Genomic DNA, 12517 nt, shown 5'->3' with positions numbered 1-12517 from the left:
TTTTGAGTTAATCAAATATTTTTGATCAGTTGATTTGATATGAGTTTCTTGCAAACAAATTATATCATTCTTAAACGGTTTACTATAAAAATTTACAGTTAGAAATGGTAGAACCTCTTAGAGAATTATTTAATAAGATTCAAACAGAAGGTAAGGTGCCTCCATCTTGGAAGACAGCGTTTATATCTTTGATACCCAAAGAAGATCAAGATACTACCCAACCAAAAAATTATAGACTTATCTCATTACTTAATGTAGATTATAAATTTTTTACTAAAATACTAGCAAATAGGTTAATGTTGGTTATTCAACAATGGATACACACTGACCAAACAGGTTTTATACAGGGGAGACAGATGAAAAGTAATGTTAGATTAATTATTAATGCATTAGAATATTTGGGAAAGAACAACCAAATTCCTGCTGCGTTCATATTTTTGGATGCTGAGAAGGCCTTTGATCGAGTTAACTGGCAATTTCTGTTGAAGATATTGCAAAAAATGCAGATAGGAGATAGCTTTTTACAGTCAATTAAAGCAATATACCAACAGCAAACAGCACAAATAATAGTCAATGGAAGTTTAACAGACTCTTTTCAAATTGGAAAATGCACAAGACAGGGCTGTCCTTTGTCCCCACTATTGTTTATTATAACTTTGGAAGTATTGTTGAATAAAATACGGGGCTTGGATGGTCTAAAAGGGATCAAGATTAGGCAGCAAGAATACAGAGTCCGCGCTTTTGCGGATGATTTGGTCATAATATTGGAACAACCGCAGGAATCCAGTATGGTTTTAATGAATACGATTAATCAATATGGTCAAGTGTCTGGTTTTAAAATAAATTTAGGAAAAACAAAAATATTAGCTATAAATATGAATACTAAACAAAAGGAAGAACTAGGAGGGATGCTAGGATGTAAGGTAGTCAAAAAAGTCAAATATCTTGGGGTTAATATTTTAACCTCGAACGGGAAATTATATAAGCATAATTATGAACCACTTTGGCATAGTATACAGATAGAGATGAAAAAATGGGAGAAATTGCACTTATCTTTCTTGGGTAGGATAGCGGCAGTGAAAATGAACATCTTACCAAAAATTTTATTTCTCTTCCAAATGTTACCTATACTTAAAAAAGATGCGAATCTTTTAGAATGGCAGAAGGGTATCAACAAATTTGTATGGGCAGGAAAGAAGCCGAAGGTAAAGATGAAAATAATGCAAGATGTACGCGAGAGAGGAGGCTTGAAATTACCTAACCTAAAACTATATTATGATGCAGTGGCGCTATCTGTAATTAGTGATTGGACTCATCTAACTAATGATAGAATACTGAATATCGAGGGACACGATCTGGTATATGGTTGGCATGCTTATCTGTTATTCAACAAAAAATTGGATAAGAATTTTAAAAGTCATATTTTAAGAAATGCTTTACTGTGGGTCTGGAAAAAATACCAATATAAATTAAATGACAAGATACCCATGTGGGCAATTCCTAGACATGCAATTAAAAATATGAATACAGCACAAAAACAGGATAGAACTACCTGCAGACAGCTTCTCATTTTGGAAAGGGGGGGTTCTACAACTAAAATCTTTAGAGGTATTAAAAGAGGAGAAGGTAGTTCAAACATGGTTCCAGTATGGGCAATTACAGGCCAGGTGGAAAATTGATCAAAAAATTGGTTTTGTCCAAGTTGAGGATAATTTGTTTAAACAAATAAGAGATCAAAGTTTAATGCATATAAAGAGGATATATAATGTACTAATACAGATGGATTCGGAAACAGAATTAGTTAAAGATTGTATGATAAAGTGGGCTCAAAATATTGAAGAACCAATAATGTTGGATACATGGGAAAGAATCTGGGTAAGAAATGTGAAATTTACACAAGTTCAAAACCTGAGAGAATTTTTTTTTAAGATGTTCTATAGATGGCATTTAGATCCTAAAAAGCTGGCTTCTATGTATCTGTACAGCCTAAAAGTTGGAGGTGTGGTTCCCTCGATGCTACATATTTTCATATATGGTGGACCTGTCAAAAGGTTAAGGCATTTTGGATAAAAATATGGTGGATTATGCAAAATATCTTTAAAAGAAGGATAAAGTTTACTCCTCAGTTATTTTTACTAGGTATATGTACTGATTTTACAGTGGTAAAGACTAACTTGGTTCTGCACCTAATAACGGCGGCAAGACTGTTGGTGGCGCAATACTGGAAGAAGGAAGACTTGCCTACAACTCAAGAATGGACATTGAAAGTTACAAACTTAGCCGAGATGGCTAACATATCGGCATATCTTAAAGATCATTCAAATGAGAGATACAAACGAGACTGGAAAAAATGAATTGACTATATACACAACAAATACGGGACTAAGAAATTCCAGATAGTCTACGCTTAAGATCAGGAATGAGTTAAACTGTTCAAAGTTAGTGTAACAGGAAGAAGCTAAGATCAATGTAGAGATGTTATTAACCTCTTTTTTTATTTCTTTTGTCTCAATATATTTTAGACTGTGTTTGTTAAAAATCTATACCGTGTACGGGCTCTGGGAAGTCGGGGGGGAGGGAGGTGGGGTGTTAGGGGGGAGGGGAGGGGAGGGGGGAATATATACTATGTGTTCGATTTCAATGTAATGTGATTTCACATGTATACTGTTTCTCTTTAATTTCTCTGTAAAAATAGGACAAGCTGAATACATTGACATAAGAGCCAAGGTGGCGCAGTGGTTAAATGCAGCACTGCAGGCTACTGCTAGATCAGCAGGTCAGCGGTTCAAATCCCACCGGCTCAGGGTTGACTCAGCCTTCCATCCTTCCGAGGTGGGTAAAATGAGGACCCAGATTGTTGGGGGCAATATGCTGACTCTCTGTAAACCGCTTAGAGAGGCCTGAAAGGCCTATGAAGCGGTATATAAGTCTACTGCTATTGCTATTGCTATTACATATAGTAGAAATACACCAAGGGGAGGAGGAGTGGGATAGAAGAAAGAGGGGTAGAGAGGGCGGGAGAGAGGGCGGGAGGGAGGTGAGAAGGAAGAGAGGGAGTGGACTGGGAGAGAGGAGTGGTAGAGGGGGAGGGGAATTAGGGTAGAGGGGAATGATGGAGGGAAGATAGTAAGTTGGAGGGGGGCGGAAAAAAGAGGTATATGGAGAGTGGAAGAGGTATATTGGGCTTCTATTTGAGTTTGAGTTTGAGTTTTATTTTATTTATATTTCTGGGGGTATTGTTGACAAGAGGAATTGCTGTGATTATTGTTTAATGTTGTATGGCCCCAGTTATGCACAGTATATATGTGACTGTACGAAAATGAAAAATGGAAAATAAAAACATTTAATGAGAAAAAAAAGAAACCCAATATTTTTACTGTTGCCTTTGTTATATTTGTGTTATATTTGTGCTGATAAATAAATAAAGAGAGACTAGTATAGATCTATTTCAAATTATTTAGCTCTCATCAGCTAGCCATACCCTTGCTGGGATTCGAACCTGTGCTGTATTACATCTTAGGCAGACGTCTTAGCCATTAAGCCATATATATAATGTATTTTTTAAAAATATATATAGTATAGTATGTATGTGTATGTATATATATAGCAGTGGTGGGATTCAAATAATTTAAAAACCGGTTCTCTGCCCTAATGACCAGCTGGGTAGGCGTGGACCAGTGGTCATGTGACCATGTGGGCGTAGCCAACTCAAAGTCACTTACATTAATGGGCACTTTGCCTTAGCTGTTATAATGTAATAAGGGTTAACCAGAGAGGCAGTTTCTGTAAGCAGGGCAATAAAGATTAGGCTAGAAACAACACTAGAATGTTTCCTTCCTGCCTTCCTTACAGGATTAGCCCTGTAAAAATGGAAAAAACCAAAAGGAGATTTCTTCCAACAACCGGTTCTCCGAACTGCTTAGAAAGTTAAAACTGGTTCTCCCGAATAGGTGCGAACTGGCTGAATCCCACCACTGAGATATAGTAAAAACCTCCTTTGACATCTCTCTCCCCACCGCGTGTCACTTCCTTCGAAGTCTTGCCGTGGGAGGAAAAGCGGCGTATGACTCGACACTCGTCCAGCAATTTTTGAGGAAGACACCTCGCCCTCTGCCTCCGCTGGCTTGGCTTTCCCCGAAGACCGAAACCGACGGCTGAACAAAAGCTCTCGGGAAATCAGCATTTCCTCCCCACGCATGTCCTTCCCGCTTTTTCTTTGTTTTCTCCCGATTGTAAATGAACGTGAGCTGATAGTGGTTAGCTAACTGTTGGCGAACCTTTTTGCCTCGTTTGAGCAAGGTATTTATCTGGGAATGAATGAACTTGTGAACAGCCTCAATCCTTTCCAGCGCTGTTATTTTGTATCACCTGCGGCGATTTTCCTTCATCCTCTTAAAAGGTGGGGATATTTTCATGCATGTAGCAAATGGATGGAAACGGGCCTTGTCTTCTTGTTTAATGCATCCCATGCTTTGGAAGGGTGGGAGAAACATAAACTTCCTGCCTGAGAAGTTCTCTTTTAATAAAAAAGGAAGCAGTGGAAGGGGATGAATCTGTCATCTCACCTTCCATTCACATATATTTTCTTTTCATGTTCTTCAGCCAGATATGGCTTAGGATTTCAAGCACAACTTCACCCATCTTAAAGTTTCACTCTTCTCTGGTTTTGCTGCACTGGTGTAGTTTCTGCTGTTAGCCTTTGTAGCAAACACTACATGCTAAAGGAAGGAACTGAAACTGCTATTTATCACAGTTCAGAAATGGAAACAAAGACTAACCTGCAACAAAAGTTCAAAAGTCTGAACCAATTTAACCAATACTAAGTGATTCAACAAGAAAGATGTAGAAACCCTGAATAATAAGTGTGTACAATACTGTGTCCCAGCTTCTGAAAACATAGCAGTTCGAAAGTACGTAAAAAAGGAAGTAGAAAAATAGGGACCACCTTTGGTGGGAAGGAACAGCATTCTGTGTGCCCTCAGCATTTAGTCATGCCAGCCACATGACCACGGAGATGTCTTTGGACAGCAAAGACTCTTCGGCTTTGAGGAAATGAGCACTACCCCCTGGAGTTGGGAACGACTATCACATATGTACGAGTGGAACCTTTACCTTATAATACTGTACAACAAACAGAAAATTAAAGGAGAATATTTGTAGCTCAGGGTTGACAAGAGGATCCTTGGTGCTTTCTGAACTTGATTGTTTTCTTGCAAACATTTGATTATCCAAACATCATTCAGTAGTGGTAGGGAGTGGGGTTTGCTCTCAGTTTATATTCTAGTGGCTTGCCCTGTCAGTGTTGGTTGGAGTGAACAGAAATTTAATAATTTTGGAGTAATCTGTATGTGAATGTGTTTACATGTAGCATACCATTACTGCAAATTGATGCAATGCTACTACAACAGTAAACCCAATGAGTAGGTATATATGAAATGTATGAAGCAACTATAGGGGAATGGAAGATCTACATACACACTAATTGAGAAACAATTACCTACCAACATGTAGCAGAGAGGATGTTGCTCCTTTAAAACAGACCAATTACATATCACATCTCAGGCTCAAAATGACACAGAACAACTGGGTGTGCACTCAACATCTGAAATTTGAACATTACTACCAATCCCATTAGCAGAGTAGTTGATATGAGGCATGAGATCATAGATAAACTAACCATAGTCAGTCCTTGAGACCGGTTACCAAAGCTCAATGGAGAAATACCATCATATAACAATAGAGCTCTCACAACATTACCATCTAGATAATATCAAAGGGTACATCTATACATGTTACCCAAAGCTGAACTGCTGAGAGAATGTCTGAGGCAGCAGCAGGCATGAGAAGAAGATCAAGCGTATGAAGTGTCATGGCAAGACGAGCCTGCATGGAATATGCCATCAACAGAGAACTAAGGTGGCTAACATTGGAAAATCCTATCAACAGCTAGAAAGGACTGTCTTTCATACATATTTACACTTTTTATAACCTTAGCAGCACATCTGTAAGGCATTAAAATAAGTTATTATGTAAATGGTTTGCTTTGGGAAAAACAAGGCTATAATAATGTCCTATGATTAGGACATATGAAGTCAGATCAGTCTGACATTACTTGGGACAGTGTCAGGAAAGAAACTGCCATGATGAGATTGTTTGTCTCAATCTTTGATTGGGAAGTGGTTAATTCCAAAAGGGCTTTCTGGTTCAGGAATTTGTTGCGGATGTATTTGGACCTATCCAACATTTTCTTTCTTTCTTTCATGATTGAGAATCCTTTTGCAAAAGAAAATATATAAATATATTTTAAATAAATATGTTTTTTTATTGTTCATGATCTCCTTGTTTCTATATGAGAGTTTTTCGTTTTTCACAATATCTGACAAGGTAAGCTATAAAAACTCTTTCTTTGGCTAAATATGCAGGATTGAATATTGTAGGGTGTAAATGCCTGAAGATTTCTCTCTTCACCTCTTTATGTTTTTTCTTTGTTTTGAAAGAAAACAGGCAGTAAACATCCATGTGAAAGATTGGAGTCTTCACCCTTTTAAATTCACGGGCATTCTGCCATTCATTTACACAGAGCTAGGATTTCATTCATCAATAATAATTGGAAGACACTGTTCCTTAAATAATTTATCTACTATGAATTGCAAGTATGGCTTCTCTGTAGCTTGTGGCTCAAGGTCATAGTATAGTTGCTCAAATCATACTTTAAATTTGACTAAATCAATGTGATGAGAGTGTTGGAAAAAAATTGAAATAACAACTGCTGGTACATAAATGTGCAAAGAATGGAAAACAGGTGGAACTATATTCTTTGGGAGAGTTGTTGCAATCACAGGAAAGCAGTACATTTAATGAAATGAAAGCGATGGCTGAAGCATAGCAGCTATGCCAGCTGCTTACAAGAGGAATGAAAACCCAATCTAATTGGATTTATATGGAAGGAAAAGAGCAACTGCTACAAGAAATACGTTTTATCTTTTGAATTATTTAGAATTTGAAGCATAAGGTCCCCAGGGATCAGCTGTGTTGGTCACCTCACTCTTCTGTATCAATATAAATTATTTTTTTCCTCTTCTTTAAATGTATATGTAATCATCCAAACTAGGTGAAAAGGGTTTCCTTTATCTGACTTACAGCATTGAAACAAATATATTAGGGACCAATGCAGCTGATCCATAGCGTAAATATGGACGGCCCATCAACTGTAGTGTCCATGGGGCAGTCTCACTGCTTCTTACATTTCAGCAGAATTGTTATAGGTTAAATTCACTAAGAAATATGACCCAACACTGCACTTCATCTACAGTCAGTCTTTATAAGACACTTGTCCTACACATGCATTTTTTCGGATATTTGAATAGTCCACTTCTAATCACCCTGGAATGATGGAAATTAGACTGACCATAGAGAGAAATTCTAATCCTAAGTAGTGCATCAGTATCACTAATTGATTTTGCTGGATAAAAGGAATTCTGGGGAAGAAATGACGAATTGAAGACAGATGACCATAGCAAAATGAAGAGCCAGAGATTAGACTAGGTCTTCATAATTCTTCTCTGAACAAGGAGAAGACTTTAGAATCACCCACAAAGTCTCCAAACACTTGCACTGCATGAGGAGACCACGACAGCAGTTTTGGGTGGATTTGAAACTCTGGGAGGCAATGCAGTGGCCACGGTGCTAGAACTGCAGTCTGTACCTTTTTTTTTCTTTTTTCTTTACTTCAGATTAGTTTTTACTTTTTTACTTTTAATGGTTAATAACATGACTATATCAAAAATATTTTGCTAATAAACGCCTTCCAGAAAATATCCCTAGACTACAAATATAAATACTAATCGTACATGATAGAGGGTGCTTCAAGAGAGTTACTACATTTTTACAACCACAGTTTTAAGTTCAAAACCGGTCCAAATGAGAATTTTAATTGAGAAGTCTTTGCATAGCTCCAAGGTCTTCATTTTTGCATGACCAATTCCATTCTATACATGATGTACAATGACAATACAGGCTATACTATATCTTACATTGCAGTGTTCACTCCACAGCCAGTGTGATTTATTTGTGCCTGAGCTACTATATTGTATAGCATGTTTGATGTAGTGGTTAAGGCACCTGGCTTGAAACAGGAAGACCACAAGTATGTATGAACATGAATTTGGAATTCATTTTGCTTCAGGACTGCATATCTGCTCTCCACAGTTGCTGTGTGAGCCTTGGAAACACTGCAGTGACTTTAAGGTACTGCAGACAAACACTATGTTTAGGATAAGATGCCACAAACACGCTAGCACACTATCTTTTCAACAGCAGCCTGGTGCAAATTACTCCTCATTTAGTGACCAAAATTTGGATTGGCAGCTCTGTCAGGAGAAACTGTCATTAAGTGGTAAATCACTTAATGACGGTGACTGTGCTTTCTTTTTTTTTTTCCACGCCCCCATCCTTTGGAATACTCACCTGACCCACCTGCTCAAAAATCGATTATACTAATCAGGTATACTTCTGCTCTCGTTTGCCTCCTAACCACTTTGGAAAGTTCACCCTGGCACTGGATAATTAACAAGAAGGAAATTAATGTTTGCATTTGCATTCATTGGAGAGGAAGGGATTTGTAGAGAATAAGCAGGCCCACAATGAAGAATGCACACCGAGGGGAGATTTGAAATTACCCAATTTAAAACTATACTATGATGCAGTAGTTTTATCTGTAATTAGTGATTGGATTAATTTAACAAATGATAGAATACTTAATATTGAGGGGCACGATTTGGTATATGGGTGGCATGCTTACCTGCTATATAACAAAAAAGTGGACAAGAATTTTAAAAGTAATATTTTAAGGAATGCTCTAGTGTGGGTCTGGAAAAAATATCAATACAAATTAAATTATAAGTTACCCATGTGGGCAATTCCTAGACATGCAATAGAAAATATGAACACAGTACAAAAACAGGATATAATTACTTACAGACAGCTTCTTACCCTAGAAAGGGGTGTATTACAACTAAAATCCTTGGATAAATTAAAAGAGGAAAAGGTAATCCAAACATGGTTCCAGTATAGGCAGCTACAGGCCAGGTGGAAAACAGATTAAAAAATTGGTTTTATGCAAGTTGAGGATAATTTATTGAAACAAATAAGAGATCAAAGTTTAATGCATATAAAGAGATTATATAATGTATTAATACAGATGGACTCTGAAACAGAATTAGTTAAAGACTGTATGATAAAGTGGGCTCAAAATATTGAAGAACCAATAATGTTGGATACATGGGAAAGGATTTGGGTAAGAAATGTAAAATTTACACAAGCCCAAAACTTGAGAGAAAACTTTTACAAGATGTTTTATAGATGGCATTTAGATCCTAAAAAACTGGCTTCTATGTATCCGAACTTACAACCTAAATGCTGGAGATGTGATTCTCTGGACGCTACATATTTTCATATATGGTGGACTTGCAAAAAGGTTAAGGCATTTTGGATAAAAATATGGTGGATTATGCAAAATATTCTTTAAAAAAGGATAAAGTTTATCTCTCAGTTGTTTCTGTTAGGTATAATTACTGACTGTACAGCTGTAGCGATTAATTTGATTTTGCACTTAATAACTGCAGCTAGATTGTTGGTGGCACAATACTGGAAGAAGGAAGATTTGCCTACTATTCAAGAATGGACATTGAAAGTCACAAATTTAGCCAAGATGGCTAAAATATCTGCATATCTTAAGGACTACTCAAACTAGAGATATAAATGAGACTGGAAAAAATGGATTGATTATACTCAAAATAAATATGGGACTAAGAAATTCCAGATAGCTTATGATTAAGATCAGGAATGATATAAATTGTTTAAAGTTAGCCTAGCAAGGAGGAGCTAAGTTCAATTTAAAGTTGTTATCAATTTCCTACTCTTTTTTCAAATATATTTTAGACTGTTTTTGTTAAAGATTTATACCGTGTATGGGTTCTGGGAAGTCAGGGGAGGGAAGGTTGGGGGGGTGGGTGGGGAGGAGGGTGGGAGGGAGGGAAGTAGGCTTGACGAGGGGTGTTAGATTTTAAAGTAATATGATTGCACATGTTTACTGTCTTCTTTTATTTTTTCTTTAAAACTAAGATATATTAAGTACATTGATATGGAAGTATAAATACCACCAACACAGAATGGAGTTTGCTCAGAAGCTGAAATACACCAAGTGAATGAGAGGAAGAGTGGGAAGCAGAGGAGAGAAGAAAGATAGGAAGAGAGGGATAGGAGAGAGGGCAAGGGGGGGAAGATGAGGAGAATAAGGAGGAGTGGAAAGAGGAGAGAGAAGGCGAAAGGAAGGGGAAGTAGAGTAGAAAAGGATGATGGAGGGAAGAAAGGAGGTAAGGAGGGGAAGGAGAGAGGCAGAAGAAAGTGGTGTATGGAGAGCAGAAGAGCCAATAATTGGTTTTTATCTTTTTTAGTTTTTTTTCCCGGGAGTTGATGGCAAGATGAACTGATGTAATTATTAATTAATACAATATGATATTGGTTATGTAACAGTATACATGTGATTATATATTATGAAAATGGAAAATAAAAAAGTATTTTATGTAAGAATGCACACCGAAAGGAAAACTCTGGGCTGGCAAGTAGGGGCAGGCTACACAATTAACCCAGGGGATTACCCCTAATGTGCCTGCTTGTTTTCATGTCATTCCTTTTTAATGTCTTCACCCTGCAAGATCAGTGCAAGGCAATGTGTACTGACTGTGATCTCAGGTGATTGAAAAAAACTGCCACCAAATCATGAATGTAGTCATTAGTCTTGAAGTTATTTTTTCCCCGGCACCATTGCAATTTGAATGGTCACTAACCAAGGATTACCTGTATTTAAATGCAACAAGTGAATGGTCTATTTACAACCAGGAAATTAATCTACGAATGATTGCTTCTTTCGCTGCAAAATGAAACAATAAACTTGCTGAAAATATGGATGGGTTGCTAGCATTTTATTGTTGCCTATGATCGAAGGGGGGAATGAAAGTATCCATCAATTTTATTTATGGCTAACAAGGCCAAAAGCAAGTTACAAACATAATCTAACCCTCACAGTGGATAAAACAATTTAACTAAATATTTTATAATAGCCTTAAAGCCCCAGCTTAGTGAATTGTTATTAAAAACCTTATTTTTATATCCATAGTTAAAAATCTTATCTGTTGCCATTGTAATTTTAGTATTTTCAGATGCAAGTAAAATTTTTACATGCTCAGAGGTATCGCTTCCTGATTTGGATTTTTGAATTGGCCAAACAACTTCCTGCTGAAAATTCTGGGAAAATGTTGAATAATACAAAGTCAAACAATACTTTGGCAATTAATTCCTGTACTGAATTATCCCATAGTCTTTGCTTGATAAAATTAATTGATTCTGATATCCCTATCAGAATCAATGCCAATCTGATGAATCTTTTGAGTCAGGCATTTAAACCACATTTCTACAAAGGATTCATTTGGTATTTCTTGAAACAATCCTTCCTTGTCTCTTTCTGTCTCTTGTTATCAAAGAGGATTGCTGAATTTCCAGGAGAATAACAAAATTTGGAACACAGTTTGGGAAACTTAAAAGATCTTTAAAATGTTAACATAACCAAATGTTGGCCTAAATTAGAGATTTTGGTTCCCAAGAGGCATCTTACATCAATCAGGCACTATATCAAGGTAATATAAATGACATGCAGCAGAAAAAAATCAGTGATTATTTGTCCCCCTTCTAATCTTTCAATATTTCCCCCATTGCCTCTGTAATTGAGTCTATCTATCTTGCTGTTGGTCATTCTCTTCTTTCATCTTTCCCCGCATTAGAACCTTCTACAGCAGTGGTTTCCAAACTTTTTCAGTCCACCGCCCCCTTGGTAGGTACAAACTGATCCTCAGTGCCCCCCACCCAGTGGTGGAATTTAATTTTTTTTACTACCGGTTCTGTGGCCGTGGCTTGGTGGGCGTGGCTGGGGGGTCATGTGACTGGGCGGTTTGCATGATGGAAGATAGTAACAGTAAATTCAAAACTGAATTAATTGCACATTTATTCAAAATCCAATTTAGAAACCTTTCTAGTTAATGTTAATTTAACAAAATTGTTGAACATGATCCAGTGATACCAGGTTTTCAAAGTCTGATAGTCATTTATCAAGAGCCTTAATGACTAGTAACTTAGTAAACTCAGTAAAATTTAGTAACTACTTCACTGTTCAGTAAATTCTTAATGTGATGGATGGGCTTGATGAAGATATACCAGTTTCCCAATGTCTGGTTTTAAGTCACTTAGCAGGAGTCTTAAATCAGTAATCTGGAGTTGATTTCAATTTCGATTAGGACTACGATTATATCTACAATTATTGCAGGTAAATGCTGTAGTCTAGCAAGATTGTAGATGAGCAACAATAAAGAAACTGTTCAGAAGTAAGTCCATGTGTTGTTCATGGTTCTTTAGGCCTGACAAAGCCAGAAACCAAATGTTGCTGGATCTCTGCTGTTGTCAGGAA

Source organism: Thamnophis sirtalis, unplaced genomic scaffold (genome assembly GCF_051295495.1).
Source record: "Thamnophis sirtalis isolate CommonGarterSnake01/CBP01778 unplaced genomic scaffold, rThaSir2_p1.2 scaffold_6, whole genome shotgun sequence".
Classification (NCBI taxonomy): domain Eukaryota; kingdom Metazoa; phylum Chordata; class Lepidosauria; order Squamata; family Natricidae; genus Thamnophis; species Thamnophis sirtalis.
The sequence above is the reverse complement of the archived record's forward strand: the minus strand, read 5'-3'. Positions refer to the sequence as shown.